Consider the following 19,408-nt stretch of genomic DNA (forward strand, 5'->3'; position numbering starts at 1 on the left):
TTTTCCACACGATCTTCTACTTTTTATCTCGTGTAGGATTCCTGAAGTAGACTTTTTGCGGTAAGAATTTCTCCTGAGGCTTGTTTCAGATTTCAGTGGTATAATGCTCTTTTGCCTTGACAAAGTTGAGATGGCCTGAAAGATTGCGTTAAAAATTGTGGTCTTCTGGTCTGCACAGTAGTCTGGGAAACTGTGGAGACACCAAGGGGAGTGAGGTTCACTGTCAGATCAGTTTATTGAACGTTGGTGTTGGGCTCAGTCCTGCAAAATCTATTCCCTCACTGGACTCAATGAGCAGGGGTGAATGCCAAAGGTAGAATTAGTTTCTTTTTAATGGAAAAATACTGTTAATTTTATCACTTGATTGTGTTAGTTGCAGGTTACAAGAAAGAGAATTTAATCAGCAGCCTAAAATATGAGTAATGTAGAGACCTGCAGCACATTAAATCAATATATTTTTTTTCTCCTTACATTTCAGAGAAATACACTTGTCATGTTTCGTTACATTCTTTTTTGTTGGACGGTTTTATAAATGTGATTCCTTCCAAGATTTTTGCTGTTGATGTCAAAAGAAAAGCCATAGGCAGTCCAGATGGGTTATCAACACTACTAATGCTTAAATTACCAGAAAAAGGAAGAGAGATATGAATTTATTTAACTGTTGTGGTGCAAAATAGAAGGCAGTGTGTTATCAGTTCAAGTACACTGTGTACTCTTCAGCACTCTGGCTGATCATAAATGCATTTTATTAAGCCTCAAAGGAAGGCCCTCATACCTGTGGACTGGAAATACGCAACTTACCTTAGAGCTGGTTTTGGAGTTTTACTTCCCATTTTGCTAATTATCAGGACATGTGAGTGTACACAGAAGCTTGTTTCAAATGCCCTTCATGAACATAGTGGTTCTGCAGCAAATGGGTTTGATTCTTTCCCTTATAGTTGTGTAAATATAAAGTACTGAGTAGAAATGCAGAAAGAATAAAATAAAAAACAGTATGGTAAGCAGAACATCAGGTGACACTGGTATAATGGTCCCTTCTGGCCTTGCAATCTCTATGTTTGAGAGTACCAGCACTGTAATGCAGAAGTAAGGCAAGGCTGAGTCTGATTTTTTTTTTTTTTTTTTTTTTTGGCTTGGTTGTGTGCAGAGTTGCGTTCACTTCTCAGCTGCCTCTATGTGTGGAGCATGCAGTACATATACTCAAGATATATGGGCTGTAATTAAAACAGCTCATAAGAATGTAGGAGCCTAATGGTGTAATTTTTCAATTATGTCAATGTCTGTGGGAAGTGAGGTTGTGCTTGTTATCTTTCAGAAGGCACCTTTCAGGCGGCGTGGCCCAAGCCAGACAGAGCCTGGCTTTGCGAGAGGCACGGTGTCCTTTCTGAGTCCCGGCTGTGACTGGCTGGTGCTCTGGGCACTGTCCCACCATGAGTGGCACGGATGATGCTAATGGCACGTACAAAGGTCAGCTCCTTCTGCAAGAGGGAAGAACTCACTGATACATCCTGGTAGTCATCCATTGGGTTAGAAGCTTTGGACTCTGTCCCAACAGAAAGCAGCATCCACGTTAACTAGCCTAAATTTGTGAGGTGGTGTGAAACTGTAAAAAGAGAAGGTTGTTTTGGACACAGCCTTAGTAGTAAGTAGGCAAGGGTAAGCTTCCTGGCACTAAATCATGTTCAAGGGGTTCTCCACCGCTTTGCTTCCCACCAGACCTGACCTGCTGCTCAGCCAGGAGGTTGTCGCCTGCAGGGTCCTCCTCCATCCCAGCTCTGCTCGTCTTCTCCCTGGGCTCCAGCCTCTCTGCAAACCTGCACACTGCCTCCTGGAGGGCAGCAGCCCCAGGGCAGCCCCAGCAACATGGAAATCAGTCCAGAGCCTATTTTGGCCAACAGACAAAGCACAGTGCTCTTGTATCGCTGGTTTGCACACATCGTCGTTATACATCTCCAAGGAGCAGAGTTGCATGGAGAGAGAAACATTTGTCTTGTCCTCATATAGCCTGACTTTTCCAAGACTGAGTGTTTCCACTAAAGCTGGTCATACAGGATTAATGTCAAAGGGGTGTTCAGATGTTCAGGGCTGATAAAAAGTGGATTGCCAGCATTCAGAGCCCTGAAGTTCATGTTCATATTCAAAAAAAAAAAAAAAAGGGGGAGAGACCAGCAACATTAAAGTAGTTACCATACGAAAAGAAAAAGGAAAAACCTCCTCAGCTATCTATGATAACACTATTGTTTTCATTTTTTATTATCTTGCTTGTTACACGCCAATGCGAAACAACCACAGATCGTCAATAAGGATTTTAATTGCAAAGATTTCCTGTGACGTGAGTGTTAATGAATGTCAAGGCAATAACACAAAAGACATTACTTGTTTAATGATTGATAGAACAAGAAAAGCACGAGGTCTTTTGCAGGATAAATGACTACTGTTCTGTGTTCCTTTACATTAGCAGTATCAACACTTAGATCACATGGCAGGAGATAATGGTCCAGGAGATAAAGTACAGAATCACAGTCTGTTATACAATAACAGACAGAGTAATGATAATTAATGTGCATTTCTTTGGCCATTCTCATACTTGTCAGCGCTGAGCCATGGGGACCAGTGCTTTGCTGCTGACTTAAATGGGGGCAGGATAGGGCACTTGGTTGGGCCGAGCTTTTTGGCTTTTGCTCTGCTGCAAGGATGGTGGACCTTAAAAGCTTTCCTTGTCAGCTGGCTTAAGTGGGCATTCATGTATGGAGATTTTGTGTGGTGTAACAGCAATATATCTCAGTTGCTCAGAGCACTATGGCTGGAAAAAAAAAAAAAAGGCATTTAAATATGCAATATGATGGCACACTTCAAAGCAAAAACTTGGGCTTTGGCCAGAAAGGAACAGCATCACGACACCCACTAAACACTCATCACCTTTCTCTTCGCTAATAAACATATACAAGGTGGGGGGGTTGTCCAAAAAAATGCAAAAACCCCTGGCAGAGGCCCTCTTCACACACAAAAGGTTAACCCAGATGGTTGGCCAAAGTCTCCGCTCTGGACATGCCCCCTGCAGCTGCAGCCTGTCTGAGGAACACTTCGTGGTGTGGGCAGCCCGCCCAACCTGCGCCCGCGCGCGGCTTTGGGTATGAAGTCCATGGAAAAGTTGTGCAGCTTTGGTTTGGTTTATTTGGTTTCTCGCACGCCGGGTTTCATTGGACAACGCACGCACTTGGCAACTTCTGACCGGTTTGCACCGCGAGGGTTTGAGTGCCCCTGGAGCTCGGCCAAGTGAGCAACTGTCTCCAAAAATGTGCTAAATGCGAGAGCGCCTTCGCGGTGAAAATTAGTTCATGGTTTGGCAAAATGTTTGGGGAGTCAGGAAAGTCTTTGGATGGAACGTGGATGGTTTAATTACCGGCCTTGAACCGCGAGCTGATGGAGCTGCACATGGCCTTTGGTTTGAAATGCAGCCCTGGGTAATGTTTCCTCCTTCTGAGAGCCGCGTTGGTTTGCAGTTATCTGCGAAAAGGCATGGGAATTGCTGTCTGAAAGCTATGCCACCAAAATAGTGAAGCTTTCTTCCTAACTTCCTAAATCGGAATCTTATTCAAATTAATATACATTAAAATCTTGGAAAGTGTTTTCTTGAACTACATCTCAGTGTAGCCCAGGTTAAAAATTCCAGAAGTTTTGAAAATACCCCTGTAGCTCTTGCCAGCTGCCCGACACAACTGTGTTTGTCAGCTTTGAATCAAATTGTTCAAATGCCTTTTGTCCTCTGAAAACTCACCAGAGCTGTGTTTGAGCTTCACCCGAGTAAAGTGTGCACAGCCTTGCGCCATTTGTCTTCCTTTAGAAAAAGCCGCTTGGAAAGCGCCTGTCGATAAGCAAGCGGTGTGACTTATGAACATGTACTTCCAGGTGGACCAGGCTGGGAGGTGTCAGGGCTCTGGGATGTGGAGAGACCTGAACAGTCCAGTGGCACTTTGCAGATTTTGGTCCTGTGATCAGGCACAGGGTGTGAGACCTCCTGTACCTTCCCCACCTTTCCACCAAGCTGGACTTGGGCAATGCACGTGGGCTCCTGTCCTGATGAAGCTTGCCCAGTCCTAGCTCTCCTAGTCCTCCTCTTCTCTGTCAGTCTTGAATTTTTGGAGCTCAACCCCACTTTGGAGGTGACTGAAGTGCAACAGGAGCTGCCTGAGTTGGAGGCAGGAGGCAGAATAACAAGTTGGAGAGTTTTCTTTTGGATGTTGAACTTCTTCATCCGTGATGCCAGGGAGAGTAGCCCAGCATGGAAGCGTGAGCTGTGTCTCCTGGTGCAGGGCTGCTGTCCCCATCACCCTGTTGGTGGGGGCTCATCCATCCTGGAGAAACACGGAGGCTCCTCGCATTGAACGGGAGCCCATCCGTAAGCTTTGGTTAGCCAAGGTGGAAGCCACTTCAAAAATTCTGCTGGCCCCTTAGGGCTGCTCTGCAGGGTGTAGATGTGTGCAGCAGCAAGTGCACCTCTGGGAGATTTGCGTTCTGTGAAAAATCTGAAAAAGGAGGATGGAAAAGAAAGGAAACAAAGTTGATTTTGAAACATTCCATCAAAAACACTTTGATTTAGATTTTGGTTTGGTGGTTCTGAAATATGAAAAATTCCAGGTTACCTCTTGAAAATATGGGGATAAACAAAAATATTTAAGATGAATGATACGAGACTGCGTGCCCTTACACAAAGCCCTGCACAAGATACTCTGAATTTCAGTTTTCCAAATTGCCTTGTACTCAATTTAAACCCACCACGCTTTGATCTCCCTTCTACAGACCAAGCAGTTTTACGTCTCCGTTTCACTGGCGGCCTCGGGACAGGCAAACAGGGGGCAGGGGAACTTCTACCTGTCGCTTCCAATTTGGGGATCAGGACCCAGATTCGGGAAATCACTTAAGCATGTGTCTGACTCGAAGCAAAGGTTCCCTTGCACAGTGCCCTCCTGAAAAGAGATATCCTCCTCGGTCTGCACATGTAGCTAATGCTGGAAGTAGGGCTGACCCTGGGAAGCTGCTTCTCCCCTGGCACCAAGGAGGACGAGGCCCTGCAGCCCCCAAATTCTCATTCCCATTGATGTCCCTGCTGCTGTTTGCAGGGCAGAGGGGCTGCAGGGGGCCGGCAGCGCTGGCACGCACCCGCTGGAGCAGCACCGGGCGCTCCCCTCGGGAGAGCGTGTTAGCGCATTAATGCAGCGCACAAAGCAAAGGGTCTCATCCATATAAATGGGTGATTTAAATAATGAGGAAGGAGGAAGGATGTGGTTCAGTGTCAGTCCTGATTAATTAGGGCATAAAATAAATAACCCTCCTAACAACGCTGGCTGCTTCCACTGGAACTTACTCTATTAGCAGGCGATGGAGTTAATGCAAGCGGCAGTGTAATTACAGGTTAGTTAACCAGCCCGTTAGGACGTTTGCTTAATTTTGGGGGATGGCCCTATTTACACACACACGTTTTTCCTATTGCAAGGAGCCCGACGGCAAAGGGCTGATAAAAGTTGGTTGTTAACCCTGCAGTTTCACCACTTGTCAGGCCGTGTTTCTGTGTGCCCCGCATCATGGAAGTCCGCCACACGGTTGCCAAAAGCAGGCGGCAATTCCCCAGCCTGCCCGTTTGGTGTCACAGCCGAGGTCACGGCCAGGTATTGTGCTCGTAGGAGCAAGCACGTTTATCTCACGTGTGGCCGCACGATGAAATGATGACCAGATGTTAATGGTGAGTTTTTAACATCTTAGCTCGTCTGCAGGGGAGTTTTATTGAAACGTTTTGCCTGTTAACTCTGTGAGTGTCAGGCGAAAGCAAGAAAATACATACCGGGATTTATAGGTTTTTTGAGTGGATTCTTAAAAACAGCATCACTACGCAGCAAATAACTGCTGATGTAACAGGACATTTACATTTAATACTTTCATGGCTGCTAGCCAATAGCTCCCACAGCCTGCGGTATGGATCACAAATTCCTAATAGAGAGAAAGCAAATGCAAAAATTAGGTCCCTTAAATTATAATGCATTACAACTGCAACTTCGCATTACCATAGGCCTTCAAACATGACATCAAATCCTTAGTTTGTTTAATGACATCCACAGAAGTCCTGCAGCTATACTGAAGTGGTTTGAGCAGTGCCTTTTAGTACTTTTTCCTACAGGATGGGAGGAAAGGCAGAGGAGGAAATCAGATGTTGCTACTATGGGACAGTGATATTGATACCGTATTTTTAAGATCTGTTTAGGTCAATGCAGCTGAAAATAGGATCCGTAAAGGGGAGTTTGTGCAGATTTGAGTATAGGTGATGCTGTCAATGTATCGTTGTATAGTGCCTGCTTAAGGTCTAGTACTTCAGCAATCAAAAATCCTTCCCAGGGTAACTGCAAGCTTTTTTTTTTTTTTGAGTCATCTTGAGCCCATTGCAACCTCACAGTGCCTCAGGTTCTCTACTTACACACGGGGTGTTACTCACAGATGAGTTCAAGTTTGAACTATTTAATAACCCCCAAATGTTTTAGGATTTGGGGTAAAACATCCAAATATTATAAACTGTTGTTAAGAGAGCAGCAAAACATGATTTTTCAGAATTCAAGGCAAATATCCACAGTTCTATTTCAGCTTGAGTCATAGCATCATACTTTTTTTGTGGGGAGTCACTTTTTTATATGCCATAGCAAGTCACTTTGAATTCAAATATAAAATGAGGCCATCCATCATGTTAGCAATTTAATTACCTCGGTATATATTTTTCAGAAAAAAAAAAAAAAAAAAAGAAAAAGAAAATCACCTCTATTATTTGTTGTGTGTATATCTTATTACAGATTCATTGCCTGAGGACAGGCAGGGCTGTCAGCGGGGCAGTCCTTGTGGTTAGAAATGCCGAGATGGGGAGCAGATAAGACATGCAGTCCTTGTGCCTCCTGTTCGGGTCCACTCCGCTCCGTGTTTGCTCGAGGCCTTACCTGTTAGATCCGCTGTAATCTTTGTTGCAACAGTGAAATGGTGCCTTGTAAAGCAATGAAGCGTGACGGGGATATTGAAAGGGTCGAATGAGGTAGAAATGCGATATTTTCTGTCTTCTAGCAGCTCAGGAAATAGGAGTCCTGCCGATGAATTGGGGTTTGGCGTTCCCCATCACATTCGCGGGCGAGAAAGTTGTGAGATTTATTGTTTGGTGCTTACAGAAGAGACAAAGTAAACAATGCCAACGATTTATCTAATTGTTTAGCCATCTGGTTTCACAGCCACTGGAGATTAAGCATTGAGGAAACCAAGAGATTGTAAAGAGCAGAGCAGAGCCGAGAGACGGGCCTTTATTTATTAAAGTTTGGCTGGCAGAAGTCACAGACTACCTCGGTGCCCTTCAGAGATGGGGCAAATTTCATGGTTTGCACTTTTTTCTTTAAGGGTTGGATAATTTCATGGCCAATAAAATGCGTGGCTATAAAAGCTGAGATAAGTGCAATGAAAGGACTTGTTTTGGGGCACAGTCAGATTGAACAGTAGGGGTGGAAAAGGAAATCCCAGCACCATGCCCACAGCTTGTGGTGCACCAGCCTTTTCTGAATCATTAGGTGCTAGCTAGGCTAGATGCAGGACACCATATTTAATGATTTCCCTGATTTTCAAGGCCAGGTTTTCAGGACTCTGGTCCCACTCAGTCCCACGATGTGCTATTTTTATCACTCAGCTGGCTTTCTCATTTTAACACATTCTCAAAAAAAAAAAAAAAAAAAAAAAAAAAGAAAGAAAATAATTAAAAAAACAACCAAAAAAAACCCTGTGGGTGCTTGTCACTGCAGAAAAATTACCCTTTTTCTTCTTTTTCTTTAGGTGTTTGAATGAGAGCAGAGTGTTTGTGTGGACGTAGGTATGTAGGTGGGATTTGGCTGAGTTAGCCAAGTTATCAAAGGTAGAATTTCAAAGCTAGCTATCAATGAAAAAATTGAAATAAATTTAATTGCAAAATGTTGCAGAAGTGGTGGAGGGGAAATAGATTTTGTACGTCACGGTTTTGGTGCAAGAGGAGAGATTAATTCACAGATTTCCAAATGCAGCTCTTGGAGCAAAGAAGCAAAAGCACACGGAGGGCTTTAAAGAAACACGGTAAAGCACAGGGCTGAGACTAATTAAGTAGGAGAGATAGAAGGATAATGTTTAAAAAGGACACAACTCAATCATTTTTACTCTCTTGAGTGTAAATCTACCCCGCAGAGCTGATGAGACCGTATACCCTTTCATTCCCTCTATTGTTCTACATTCATCTTCATTAGGGGTTTTGCCCTACCGGGGTCTTTGGACCCTGGACTTTTGATTAGTTTCAGCTGGATGTCAGCGTCACACCTGAAAAACAGTTATTTTGTCTGCATATGTTACGTTTCCACAAGCAAAGGCACATCCGACAAATAAAGTCTTCAGGGAGGCTTAAAATTGCCCTGCAACAGCACGAAGAGAGAGGCGAGCTGGCTGGTTTTCTGTGAAGGCCTTCGCAGGTATCGACCCCGGGAAATTTGTCAAGTCAACACCTCGTGATGGCTTAGCTGCTGGGCTTGGCCCTGCAGTGCTTAAATCGGGCTCTGTTTTTATTCCTTGGTTTTTAACGTATGGGGCCAGAGGAAGTGAGGAGAAACAGAATCGTTGTGTGAGCTCCTGGGAGCCCCCACAGCTCTGCTGAGGTATGGCCACAAACTCTTGAATCTACTGCATATCGGGCGAGCACCTCTGCCATCAGCTGTTCGAAACCCATCCTCCAGGAGCTTGTAAAGCTCCACGAGTGGAGGGGGAAGACTTCTTGCAGGATCTGGATGCTGCCACAAGCAGCACGAGAAGGGGCAGTCACCTTCCAAAGAGGTGGGTGTGCAGCCACAAGGCACATCTGGGTCCTCAGCCACATACCACAGGATGGTGTTTGGCCCTCCAGAAGACGGTTGTGAAGTCTCCCATCACAACAGCAGTGTTATAGGGAAGAATGTCTATGCTGACGTATTTTTTATGGGAAAAGCTGAGGTGGCATTGAAAATTTATCATTTGGTCTCAGGTTTTTCATTTTGGTTCCCTAGGGTCTGCATATTTCTTGTTCCTATACATAACTGATTTATCTGTTTATATTAGATGCAACTTTGTAATACAATACATTTTTTTCTTCACATTTTTTAGGATTTAAAACAAAAATTCAAAATGAATTTAATTAACCTAAACAATTTTAACTATTAAATGAAACATTGACTAAAGGGTTTAAGTGACTCTGAATCCAGGACTTTTCCTTTTTCCTAACTATTTTAAGGTTAGCACCAGCTTTTTAGCTTCCAGTTCTGAATTATATATTTTTTTCCTCACTGACACCTAACAATTCCCTGAAGATTGACATTTCCTGTGTCTTCGCAGGTCTGGCAATACAGCTGGGATCGCCAGGTTGTGAAAGGGTCACACAGGCAGCCAAAACACACAGAAAATATCGTGGTATAATTCAGAACTGAATCTACTTTTATCTTAATTTCAGTCCAGTGACCTGAACAGAAGGATTTGAACATTTCTTCTCTTCATGACCACAGAGAGTGCCAAGAGCCAGGTTAAAGCTTTCACTGAGCGTAAGGATAGGTGCTCTCACACTGCAAATTATCACTGATGTTGCTGTACTAAAACACAAATCCTGAGCATGTGTTCACTGCCAGCCTGGTGCTGGTGGACTCTGTGAAGCATTTTAGTTTAGGCTGGCTGTTGGCATTTCTGCCTGACGGTGATGCCCCAGTGTTACAGCTGGGATATTAACACTGGGACATTAATGAGCGGGTGCAGTTGCAAACACTGTCATTTTTGTAATGACCGCCCTTTGAAATGTAATTGTAGAGCACTACTGTTTGAAAGCAGTCAGTTCACAGGCATTTGAATCAGGCAAATTTGTACAACATGTTTTTTTAAAAACCAAGGAAATACGAATATTGACCCATTTATGGAGTGATCCAAAAAAACAAATAAAGCTTTGAATTCACTTTTCTAGCCAAAAATTAAGATAGACTTTTCCAGCTCTGAGTTATTGCTCTGTTTCGGATTTAGTATCAGACATCTATACCATCCAACTATTTTGTGCTGATTTAAAAAAGGAGAAAAAGTAAAGAAGAGAAATGAGTATGTTTCTGCCCCCTTATTTCCTTTCCCATGCAGACAGCAGAGACACGCATCGTCTGTGCAACTCTGGGCTGGAATCTTAGTGGAGAGAATGCCAGGTACGGTTAGCAAAACAAACCTTATTCGATACTGAAGTTTAATAAAAGCTGCTTTAAAAAAAAAAAAAAAAAAAAAAAGAAAAGAGTTTGGGTTCAAAGCGGGAAGTTCACTGATAGGTTTGAAGCAAACGTGTTCCCCATTACACCCCATTAAGAAAGGGGAATGCGGCGAGTGCTGGGCTCCCCGAGGACGCCCGGAGTGCAGGGGATGTGCAGGCTGCGGCCAGCCCCGCAGCCGCTGCCAGACCCCCTGACCCCGCGAGGTCTGCAGCATATTTGCACAGATAATGTGTCTTTGGGGGTTCGGTGGGAAGGAGGGGAGGAGACACTTCACTGCAACGGTCTGGAATAAGACCAGCTCGTTGCGTGTTTTGTACTCGTACGCGTTTGCTCATCCCTGATCACATGCTAAAAGCTCAGAAGCGTGTGAAGCTGCGCGATGTCTGGCGTGCTGCTTTGTTCCACGCCTGGCCTGCGTGCGCCAGAGCACCGGCCTGCCTTCCAAGTGGTTTCTGTGAGGCAGAGCCGCACAGCTCGTCTGAATCATAGCATGAGTCTGCTGCTGGCCTGGGGCTCGCCCTGATGCGTCGCCGTCTGCGAAAGACGAGAAATGTGTTCGTGATTTCTCATCGGACGATCCCACGGGAAGCAAAGTTCATGCGGGGCAACAGCAGGGGCAGAGTGATGCGATACGGAGGAGAGAGGCCGCCGTAATGCCATGTCTGCTGGGTGGTGGGATGTGTTGGGCCCAGAAGTGGGACAAGGGGAAGGAAGGGCTGGTGATGGGATCAGAAGTCCCACCACTGGTGTCACCAGTTTGCCTGGGTGCTGTGTGACAGCTCGGTGCTACCCCTGGGGATTTGTGCAGATGCCAGCCATCCCCGAGCATGCAGCTTTTAAAAGCACTCATGACAACACCTTGAAAAATGTAGGTTAGTTAAGACCAAGCGCTGTCAATTAAGTTTATTGGATGAGGTCAGTGGGGTAGGCGACATATATAATCATGGATGTAGAGAAAGGCCCACTCGTCTCCAAATCTGCAAACAGTTTGTCAATAACGGGACAAAATTTACTGTGGCAGTCTGAGTGATTTTGCAATATGCAAAATGGACTTAATTATCATCACGGGCAATCCCTGCGCAAAATGTAAGGGTTTTAATTTGTGGTTTTGCTCTTTGTTTTCCAAAAAAAAGTCCCACCTGCAAGCAGTAGACTTATTTTCATGATGCTGCCTTTTCAGAGAGTGGGGGCTGCGGTGCTGCAGCCTGTGTGTGCAGGTGAAGACTTCTCCATGAGCTCAGGGTGCCATCAGGCAACCGTAACATGTTGGGGATTAGCTAAGAGTTTAGGCATTGTACTTAAGTGCACTCTCCAGGACTGATTTCATATTTGATCAGTCTCTCCAGATGGGTTTCAAATCTAATATTGATGCATTTTTTTCTCAGAATCCTAAGTTGTTTGATGATTCCTAGGAACTACTCTTGTAAAGGCTTAACCCACTATTTGCTTATATAAAGTACACAGTTGCAATAATTACATCAGTAATTTCCAAATCCCTATTTCTTCTTAGTTTATTAAGTTAGAACAAGTTGAGCACTACTTTTGTGTTACTTTCTGGTGTTGTTTGTAAAAAAAAAAAAAAAAAAAAAAAAAGATTTAAAGAAAGCTTATCATATCTACAAATGAGATAAATCCACCTGAATAATTACTTCAAGGGAATCTGAAACTTACTTTATTACAGTCGCATTCAGCTCTGACCCAAGCAAATGATTGGCATTTGTACTAGGGAAATCTTTTAAAGTTCTGTAGAATTAGAAAAGATTTCATACAAGAAATGCAGCCCCAGAGAACTAAAGAAGACAAAAATGGTTTCATTTTTTAAAGCTCCAATCTTTAGGGACCTGTGGTCTGGAAAAAGATTTTAACATATATATATATACTTGTATGTTCACATCCACACAACTGGTCTAAGATGACCAGCCAAAAATTGTATGTGCTATTCCAAAACCAGGCCTCATTGTTACTTGGCACAACCGCCTTACTACTTTTCTGTCCTACCCCATTCTGCCTGGGAACACCAAGCGCTTTGAGGTCTTCTTCCCGAGACAAAATTGTACTACCTCAATTTGTGCTTTGGATTTCGAAGCAGTGTCCATGCTGCTAATAATCTTGACCACCTCCTCTTCTACAATCCCTTTAACATTGTTTTGATGTCATCTGCCTCAGCTTGATGTACTCAAGTCTGTGCTTGCAATTGGCTGGTGGCAAATTGATCCAAACAAAATTAAATGGGACAAATTTAATTCACATTGCTTATGAAGAAGGAGCTCTGTGAATTCAGCTGGCATGAGGATCATGAGTTCTCAAAGCCTACCTTTCTCTTTCAACCATTTTTTAAAGTATCATCCCAATTTACCAAATCAGATATAAAATCATCTCATCCACTTCTGACACAATTACTCTTTGAGGTTTTTTTTCCAGTCATTTTGCTTTTTGCCTAGTAGGTGTGTCTCAGCTATATCCATGTTTCATGGGGCAAAGGTGGTTAATATTAGGTATAATATACACTTCTTCCATTGGGACAGCCATCATCTATGCTGATAAAGCTCTATTTTTGCACAAAATAATTTTTATTCTTGTGTTGACTTTTGTTTTTTATAAACCTGATGAAGAAAGGAGCTCCAGCATCACATACGTGTGTTTTGACATTTGGTTTCTTATGAGGGGATCTGAGGTTCAGAGATAGGTTATATTTGCGGGTCAAGAGCTGTTGCTTTAATGAAATGATGTAATTGATTCCCTTCTCTTTTATGGAGTAGTCCTATTTTCTTGCTGAATAGATGCTTCTAGTCCTTTTAAAGGTAGCATTCATCTCGATCAGCTCGCTTACTTTTCCACTATTGTTACCCAAGAAGAAGCCCCATCAGCCCTCTCCCCACTTCAAATCGTGGCATTCAAAACAACAATTTTTGCGTCTGTTTGGATCTCTGGACTCACTGGAGATCTCAATAGCATGCAAAATATCATCTGTTTTGAGATTTAAGGTAAAAAAAAATGAAAGTTGGCAACTCTGCTTGCTGGTGTCTCTGTTGTAGGCATAATTTGGGGCTGGGGAAGCTGGCAGTGACTGTGTGGGCTGAACCTCACTGCCACGTCTTCTGCTTTGTGTAATTGTAGCTAAAAACTGATTCTATCTATTTTGGGCTCTATTTCTCTCTATTTTGGACTGTATTCAGCCTAATGAACCAAGCCAAGGTGTTTCCAGACCTTGTATAGGTCTGGCCTTGTATAGGTTTGTGCCGCTGCCTCAGATCTCAGCATTATAAAACTGCAGAATCAAAGGGCTAATATAGAAAGTTAAGTGCAAATTGAGTAAAATAAGAGAAGATCAATGTTGGTAACCTGCCACGAAGGGAGCATGCTGTCTCTCTGTTCTCCCAGCGCATTTGGGAAATCTGTAGTTACCTGAGTTTCGTGCCTGGAGGATCCACCTGTGAATGAAGCTGTGTGTGGGGAGTGAAAATATCCAGGTCATGCCTAGGAGGGGTGGGTTCTCCCTCACTGCACCATGTCTAAGTACTGAAAAACAAACAAACAAAAAACCACAACCCTTTGTTTTGCTTAATCTTATGCATAATATGTTTAAGTTTTGACTGCTAGCAAAAAGAAAACAAAGAATTAAAGAGAGAGATTAAATATTCCTGACATGGCCACTTCTCTCCACAGCCATCTATTTTGCAGTCACCTTTTTGGAAGCTTTTAGGGCAGTTTTCTGCATAGCTTCTCTCGACAGGGATGGGCATGGCACAATCTGGCATTAAAAGAAGCTGCTTTCAATGACGTTGGAAAGAAACAGAAAGTATCCTAAAGTTTCTACTTGGTCTAAGCATGACACACAACCCCACAGCACAGAAGGCCAGCAACAACAAAAAAAAAAAGGAATCACGAACCAGAGCCCCACAAAATATTTGTCAGGAAACCCAAAGTCAGATGGAAAATGCTGCCTGTTGAAAGCTAGGTTGAGGTTTGCAAGCTTTTTACACAAACCTAGGCTCGGTTTCCAGTAAAACCTGCCCTGATTTATAGTTTCAAATCAAAGCCAGGTGGGTTTGCGTGTGAATCCAGGTGAGATCCGGTGGCCTCTCGAGGGTTTTGCTCCCTGAGCTGCAGCAATCAAACCCCCAGTGGTACACTGCTGAAAGTTTTTCCATGGCTCCTGCACACCGACACCACCGCGGTTTATACAAGGACAAGGCTTTGGAGTGGCTGGAGGGCAAATTGCAGTGGAGCAATGTTGTGTGACAGAAGTGATTTGGTGTTCTCCCACACTGTGGGACCTCAGAGCCCAGCTGGTGTGACAGGCAGGGCTCGGGTTGTATCCTAGGGTGATATAATCTGTGGAAGGCACTTGCATCTGCAATTAAATACAAGCATTTTTTAAATAGTGTATACATCATGATGCTACTATATTTACCAACAGTGTTTCAGTAGCACTACCCATGTAGCAGAAAATGAAGACCCTAATGGATTTTTCTTCCCATGGCCCTGATAGGGGAATGTGCAGTTAAGAGTAGAAATTCTTTGGCATTTACCAGTTAGCTAAGATCCTGCTATCAAACAGCCCAGCCTGCCCCCATGCATGCTACATCCTCAGGTTCTCACCTCCCTCCCTTCCCAAGCTCCTCACTTAATCAAAAATTTGGATACTGGTGGTCCTCAGTAGGTCTTTGAGATGTTTTCAGAGAGGTTTTATGGCATTGTGTGGTTTTAGTGCAGAGATAAACGAGTGAGTCACGTAGTTCTGTGTTAAAAGGAATTGATGTCTTGTATCATGTTATTTACTTTCTCATCGGGGCGGAAGGGTGGAGAGGTAGAAATAGTCTTGTTTTTATCTGGGTAGGGAGCAGAGGAGGGGACAGAGAGAGATATTGAAGATTCAGGTGAGTTGAACTTCCAATAGGGGAAAATGCTTCCCTGACCTGATGGCACAATTAGGTCACACATTAGGTTTTTTCATGAAGGACTCGAGTCCACCTTCACTCTGCTTACAGCTCTCCCTAATGTCATTAAAATATACATTCAAAGGGAGAGCCAGGATATATGGGCCAGGCTTTAAAAATCTATAATGATCATTAAAGAGTGGAGTTAAAATATTCATTTGACCATGAATGGCATACCGAGGCATTAAGCCTTCAATGGCTCTAGGCTTCTAAACAGAGAAACAGGAATTAAAATAGATTTCATAAATAAACAATATAAATAATGCTGGCAATGTCTCCACACCAACGTGTGCAGACTCATCTGAGCTGTTGAGGGATTAAAAATACGCGTCCCAAAGGTGGCTGATGTTCCAGCGGGAGATGAGTGTAGATCAAAACTTTTTAAAAAAATGTAGGTTTGTACAAGGAGAAACGAAAGGAATAAAGGGCAGGCAAATAGCACAAGGGCTTTATCTCTCTTAGCACGGGCCAGGTACGGCGAGGCAGCCGGCGTGATTTGCTCGTGCCTGGTCTCGTGGGGCTGACAGCTGTGGGTCTCCGGGGTGCTTGGGGAGATCGGGTGCTGTCTGTCTCAGAGGAGGGTTGCAAATTAACTTGAGGAAGCTCATGCTACTTCTGATCAGCTGTCTTAGAGCTTCTCAGACATAATTCAGAGCTAGGTAATTGTTTTATGGGTTACTTAGCAAATCCAGATATATTTATTTAGCATAAAAGCACCAATAAGTTAGAACTACTGGAAGGGGACGAACATCCTGCACTGGTCCTGAGCGCAGAGCTTTGTGATACAATCCTCGGGACAATAAGGATCTTTGGGATCACACCATCTGCTTAAACTAACATCCATCAGTCACTGAATTGCTTAAAAGATTTAGCCGGGGTCAATTAAGTATTTCAATGAACGTTTTTGAAATGCCAATTAATCAGTAAACAGCGCTGACCGAAGCGGTAGAAAAGGTGGCTGCTGGGCTGAGGGAGGACGCGTGTCCACTCTCCACGTTTGCTGGGTAGGGAATGCCTGAAAACTGGACGTACCTTTCCTAGGCTTTGATTATTCATAAATCTGTTGGGCAAGGTAAGTTCCATCATTAACCTTTAATCTTTTAGAAGCAAGTTGGCTGGAATCTATTTACTTTAACTAGCTTGTTCACTGATAATGCATGATTTTTAAATTTCCTTTTGTGCATTCCTTAGCTAAAGAAAAACACAGCTGTGTGTGAGACAAATTCTATTTATTTTCTCGTTAAGAAAAGTACAAGAAGATAGCATCATTGGAAAGCTAATAATAAAGAATTACTAAAGAACGCCCTTCATCTGTTTGCTCTGCCACTTTACGAAGGCTTTCCAAACAACCTTTTCAGATGTATTAGTAAGGAAAGATATCTTAAAAGTCAAAGGAAGACAAAGTTAATGCATTTATAGAAGTACCATTTCAGATAACATTTTACCTGAGTGTTTAGATTAGTTAAATATTAGAAAGGTAGAGATAATAGCCTTGTTTGTATTCATAAATGTGGAAAGTTGCATTTTCGGGGCACTGAAGTGTAAGGCATATCAAAGGTTTATCATCCAGGAATGTGCTGGCAGGCTGCGGGCTGCTCCCTCCTGCGCCCACCGAAACCTGAGGGCAAACCGGGATGCTCTGGCTCAGGCTTTTAAACCCCTTTTTCCCTATTTTCTATCCGTCGTTAAAAAGTGGGAACTGGGCAAATCGGGTGATGACAGCCTTGTCACAGAGTGCTGGTAGAGCTGCCCTCTTGGTTGAGGGAGACTCGGTGATGTACCAGGGAAAAGAAGATGAGACAAAAGTCCGGGCATTTTTAGGGCCTTCTGCAGACCCCATTTATAGGATAACACCTTCTTTCCCCTAAAGAATATATAACATGGACATTGATAAAGCACTCTACAGCCCGCTACTGGCTCACTAGGCACCCGCAATCCCATACGCATCCAGGCATAATGCTGGCAGCCCAGCCAAAAGTACAGAGGTGCAGTAAGTAGCATGAGATGGAGAAGACATGGACAGCACTGTCCTGCACCCACATGCACACTCAAATAAAACCACACACATCTGGCACTCCCAGCCTCTCTCTGCTCACGCCAGTCGGAGAACAAGAACCCTGCAGCCTGGCAGGACTTACCGAGGAGGCAGCCTGCACGCATGCACACTTCTTGCAACAGGAGGGAATCGTCCTGCCAATATTCCCTGCCAGACTTCTCAGTCTTGTTGCCATCCTCAGAGTCAAATCTTCAAATATATGTGTCGGAATTATATGACAATAATGGCCCTGGCTAAAATATGATGTTGTTTTGACTGAGTGTGGTTTAAACTGCCATCTGCTGGCTTGTAGTTTTCAGGGCCAATAGTAAAAACAAGGTTCCCTCTTACAGTAACCCTCATTCATATTAAAATAAAGCCGGCTGAGTAATGCCTTCCCCTCTAAAATGTACGGCTGAAAATTACACCGAGGAATACAAATGTGGCGGAGTGCACAGGTGAATCCCGGCGCTTACAGGTACATCCTCAGGGATGGTTTTGTTCAATTTACACCTAGAAGAGAAGTTCAGCAGCAGAGCACCTTCCCCTGAAGCCAATGAGATATGCACATGGCGAGCCGAGACAGCTCCTTGGTTTTTTGCTTCTACAAAGCAGCTTCCTGGAACACTGCTTGGGATTTTTGACAGAGCATGGGCCAAAGATGTCCCAGCTTGTTCTATTCAAAGTTTCTTAAGAAATAATTAAACTTTTATTTTTTTTCCCCTTTCTCAAACTGTTGAGAGAGGAAACTCCAACTATTTGGCTGGAAATTTGGCAGCTACTCGAGAAGGGGAAGATTAATACCAATAGCTGCTTTGAATTATTTTCCCATTAGTCTTCCTTTAAAGCATTTGAAGAATCGGGGCATCGCTGTCAGCCGTTGCTCAGAGGCATTGGCAGGACCTCTGGAGGACATGACTGGGGATGGGGCGACGTGCGGGACCGTGACATGAGCACGGGCTGCCTGTCCCTGCTGGCAGGGAACGGGGTGCTCAGCTATGGGGGGAAACACTCAGCAATGGGAGATGTTACAGCCCCGTGTCTCTCTGCTGTCCAGAAGTGGAAAAAAAACTCTCGGCAGAGAAAGAAAAGGGAAAAAATCTAGTATGTTTTGTGCTAAAACCAAGATACCTTCTGCATTTTTGGGGGAAAATTGTGTATCTGAATAGTGAGGGGAGAAATGAGTGTCGGGCTTGATGACAGGATGGGCCAGATCTGCGGTCCCATTGAGGATCTCATCTGCAGAGTCCTCCACCAAGCCCGTGAGCGTCTCCCAGACCCTGAGGTGTGTCAGGGGAGCAAACTTGGTGCAGTGACCAGCCCAGGTGCACAGCATCCTGCATCCCGGTTAATGTTTGACCCCGGCTCCTGCTGGTGTGTGCGGGGTCATCCCTCACCCCCAGCTGCGTGGTCACCTCGAGGAGCCAAAGCCACGAGAAACCCCCTCCAGCTGCAGCACCGCCGGCTCCTTGCTCTTCTTAGCCGACACGGGCCGGGCGAGCCGGGAGGGGATTACAAAACACCTTTCATCTGGGGCATCTCAAGGCACTCCGCAAACATTGAGTCATTAATTCCCCCGCGCCCCTTTGAAGCTGGCAGGTATTATTGGGGCAGCGAAAGGGAGAGTGACGGCGGCTGCGCCGCGGCCCAGGAATGCGGTGACGACATTGACGACATGACTAATTTATTTAGCAAACTGAGTTTAGCATGGTAATGAGGGTGTATTTGCCATCATCCCATCATTCATCAGATTTATGAAGCTCTCTAGGCTGTGAGCACTTCTGTGACTAAGTTTAGTGTGATTTGTTCAATTAATTCTTCTAATTCATTTGGACTGAAAAAAAAACATAAGATTGTGTGGCAGGTCAGGACCCCCATGATGTAAATGTGTGTGCACGTGTGTCTATGTGAATCTGTTTATCTGCGGTGAGACCTGTAGCACTGGGTGTCTAGGAATATAAAGTACATTGAGTCTTTTATTTCTATTTTAAATCAATTTGCTATTTTAATATTTTTTCCCATATATATTAACATATAGTCTAATGTAGACCATTTCAAGTTAAGGTGTTTTTTTTTCTTTTTTTCTTTTTTTTTTTTTTTTTTTTTTGGCATAAGCGTGTGTGACACCAAGGCTTTGG

General features: G+C 44.0%; 1 protein-coding gene across 8 annotated transcripts in view; it reads left to right on the top strand.

Annotated features, from left to right (window-relative positions):
* The window catches only part of MECOM (MDS1 and EVI1 complex locus), a 315,396-nt gene that overhangs the window by 180,514 nt on the left and 115,474 nt on the right, over nt 1–19,408 (top strand). Inside the window, exon 1 of one of the 8 annotated variants that reach the window (XM_082767051.1) lies at nt 16,191–16,307. The exons of the other annotated variants lie outside the window; for them this stretch is intronic. The gene's annotated coding sequence lies outside the window, so the exon portion shown is untranslated. Of the gene's footprint in view, nt 1–16,190; nt 16,308–19,408 lie in introns of those variants that run through there. 8 annotated transcript variants of the gene reach the window in all.

The sequence above is a fragment of the Aythya marila genome (assembly GCF_965140915.1).
Source record: "Aythya marila genome assembly, chromosome: 9".
Lineage (NCBI taxonomy): Eukaryota > Metazoa > Chordata > Aves > Anseriformes > Anatidae > Aythya > Aythya marila.